At 46.0% G+C, this 3670-nt stretch overlaps 1 protein-coding gene across 1 annotated transcript in view; it reads right to left on the bottom strand.

Moving 5' to 3' along the window:
* dync2h1 (dynein cytoplasmic 2 heavy chain 1) overlaps positions 1-3670 on the bottom strand; it is a 121918-nt gene that overhangs the window by 52303 nt on the left and 65945 nt on the right. The gene's annotated exons all lie outside the window — the stretch shown is intronic.

Below are 3670 nucleotides of genomic sequence, written 5' to 3'. Positions count from 1 at the left end.
TACTGTATGCATGAAGCTTTTGTTCAGCTGTTGTGTGAAAGTAAAGAAATGAAGGAATCTTCATTGGAATGAAGCACTTGGCCAGGAAGAATTTGATGTTTTGCTCTATACTGTCATTACAATATGTGTAAAATGACATGTCCACACAATGCTCACCCCCTCTTATGGCTACATCTTCTTAAACCAACAGTCTTTATGAACACACTCTAGCCACTTTATTAGGTACACCACATGGGACAGATTCAACAAGCTGCTGAAACCATTCATCTGAGATTTTGATCCATGTGACGTGACAGCATCAAACAGTTGCTGTAGATTTGATGGTTGCTCATTGAATCTCCTGTTCCACCACATCAACGTGCTCTCTTGTAATGTGATCTGGTGACTGTGGAGGCCATTTCAGTACACTGTCATGTTCTAGAAACCAGGATTAGGTGATTTGAGCTTTGTGGTACCACTGTCAAGACATCAGCCACAGCAGCGTGGAGAGTCTGGGACAGAGCTGAAACCACATGGGAAGAAGAGTTCCCAATATGCCCCATGTAAGTCGCTATAGTATAACTTGTGGTAAGGAGATTATCAGGGATTCTAACCTGTGGCTGCAAGTAATGCTTATTGGGACTGAGGGCTTCATCTCGAGATATTTTCAGTAGCAGCATGGCCTTGAGCAAGCTTGTGGTGTTGAGTAGGTAAAGGGGAGCTACATGCAGACACCCCTGAAAAAGGCAAGTCAGCCTCAGTAAAGTATTGTCAAACCAGGCCAGCCTCGTGGTCCTCTCAGTTAATGGCATACAGCTGGAGTTGATGCAAACATCATCTGTCAGAGCCTGCCTGAGATATTCAATGCCAAGACACAGTGGACATCTGTCATGGCCATCCTCCTGGCTTAGAGGGACCAAACATGCCTGCAGGATAGAGCACCTGTGCCAATTTCAATAAATGGTGTAGCAGTGAGGCACAAATCTAACACAAGCAGCAGGTATAATGCTGCCAAATTAGCAATGTTGAAGAAGAGCGATGAGCATTCAGCCTAGTAGTTATTTGAGTTACTGTTGCTTTTATGTCAACTCAAAGCAGACTGCCCATTCTCCTCAATGGATATTTTCAGTTTTTTAAACTATGATGGGATGATGATGATGATGATGATGATGATGATGATGATGATAGAAGGTTTGTTTTCTGTTTTTAGTCTTTATGCAGTTCAAGTAGTTGGACAGAAGAAGGTTTGAATGGGCTTTGGCTGTAGCTATTTAAATTATCTGTGTTGAGAACAAAATGAACACACTGTGTTGTCAGTAATTGTTGTGTTCATATTTGTCTGCAATGACCAGAATACAGAATAACTGGCCCAGTTACTGATGATTAAGATATCACTAGTTACAGAGGCTAAATCATCAGAAAGCAGCCCCTCCAGTGGATACATTGTATCCAAAGTTTTCCATTTGGTCAGTCAATTTTCACAGATTCATTGAACTAAACTTCAGTACTCAGCAATAACAGCTTCTGGTTATGATGAAGTGCTCCATCAGACATATGCGTCAGCGTTCAGGGGAGGGAAACTGATCGCGACAGCAGCAACTCCTCCTGCTCAGTCTGTACACACCGTTCTATTTTGTCTACCATACCCTCCTCAGGCTTAGTCCTCATCAGTGGGTGGGAGCAAAAACGAGATCTGCAGTGCAGAGAAAACTGAGCATTCACACTGGAAGAAAATGAGGTTTTACCAACATGAAATCATCATCTCCACATTCAGGTCCGCAGGTATTTGGGCTCTGACATAATTCTGAATTTGCTTCTGCACACCACCAAAGCAGATTTGGTGCGAAGCAATCAACACATGATTTGAATGTAGACTTTTATCTTCTATTCGGGTGATTTTTTTTCAAATATTACTTCTTTTTTTAGGAAATATTCAATGGCCAAACTAAAATAAATTATAAATATCAGAACAGCTAGGAGGATGTTTTTGCCAACATCCAAATACTATGAACTCAACAACCTATAGCTTTGTACTCCATTATGTACAGGGTGGACCATTTATATGGATACACCGTAATAACATGGGAATGGTTGGTGATATTAAAGTCCTGTTTGTGGCACATTAGTTTATGTGAGGGGGCAAACTCCTCAAGATGGGTGGTGACCATGGTGGTCATTTAGAAGTCGGCCATCTTGGATACAACTTTTGTTTTTTCAATAGGAAGAGGGCCATGTGACACATCAAACTTATTGGTAATGTCACAAGAAAAACAATGGTGTGCTTGGTTTCAACGTAACTTTATTCTTTCATGAGTTATTGACAAGTTTTTCTTTGTTCACAGCGATTGACATGTCGAAGGGGTTAACACGTGAGGAGGGGATCAAAGCAAGAGCCCACAGCGTGGCACTCGTCGCATGTCACTGGAGAGTGAAATTAGTCGAACCTTCGGCAGATATTAGCTACTCACAAATGGCACCCTTACAAACTCCAGCTACTGCAGCATCTCAACGAGGATGACCCAGATCGACGCACAGAATTTGCAAAATGGGCAAAACAAAAATTGGAACAGGAACCTCAGTTCACGCAGAAGATTTTGTTCAGTGATGAGGCAAACTTGAATGTGAATGGTGAAGTTCCATCCATCCATCCATTCGCTTCCGCTTATCCTTTTCAGGGGCGCGGGGGGCGCTAGAGCCTATCCCAGCTATCATGGGGCGAGAGGCAGGGTGAAGTTAACAAACAAAACCACCGCTATTGGTCTGACACTAACCCACATTGGATGGATCCCTCCAAGACTGTTGGAACAACAAAAGTGATGGTTTGGTGTCGTACATGGGGTACAACGACAGTGGGTCTATTCTTCATCAATGGAAACCTCAAGGCCACTGGATATTTGAAATTTCTACATGATGATGTGTTTCCCTCTTTGTGCACTGAAGCTGGTACGTTCCCTGAGTTTTTCCAGCAAGATGGTGCACCACCACATTATGGGTGCCAGGTCTGAGCATTCCTAGATGAACAATTTCCTGGAAAGTCGATTGGTCGTCGTGGGCCAGTTGAATGAGTCTCTTGGCGAAAAGGCAACACAGAGGTATCGAAACACGGGGGCAAAAATGCTCTGGCCACCGTCACCGCTGTCGTGGACGCCAGGGGTACCGCCTCCGGCCACCTGGTCGTGCGGTCCACCACAGTCAAAAGGTGCGTGAAACCCTGTGACTGCGGCAAGGGACCAACCAGGTCCACATGAACGTGATCGAAATGCCTATCGGGGACACGGAAAGGTTCGAGGGGTGCCTGCGTGTGCCAGTGGATTTTCGAGCGTTGGCATGGGATACAAGCCGCCGCCCATTCTTTCACCGTTTTGCGAAGGTCCGGCCAAACAAACCTGGCGCTGACCAGCTTGACCGAGGCCCGGACGCCAGGATGAGAGAGGGCATGCACCGAGTCAAAAACACGACGACGCCATGAAAGGGGAACCACTGGTCGGGGGTGGCCGGTGGAAACGTCGCAAAGCTTCACACACCCCCGTTTTCTGCTAACCATCGGGGCGGGGGGGCTGGGAGGAGATGTTGGCTGTCCGATTGGCCTACCTGCTGCTGCGGAGCCTGGGACGGTCTGCTTGCCTCCACCCCGGGGGGAAGGGTAACATCTCTTGGGTCTGGGTTCTGTTTCCCCCTCTGGGGGCGAGGG

The sequence above is a fragment of the Pundamilia nyererei genome, unplaced genomic scaffold, assembly GCF_000239375.1.
Source record: "Pundamilia nyererei isolate P.nyererei 1_Seehausen unplaced genomic scaffold, PunNye1.0 scaffold00003, whole genome shotgun sequence".
NCBI classification, from domain to species: domain Eukaryota; kingdom Metazoa; phylum Chordata; class Actinopteri; order Cichliformes; family Cichlidae; genus Pundamilia; species Pundamilia nyererei.
This window is presented reverse-complemented; position numbering and strand designations above follow the sequence as displayed.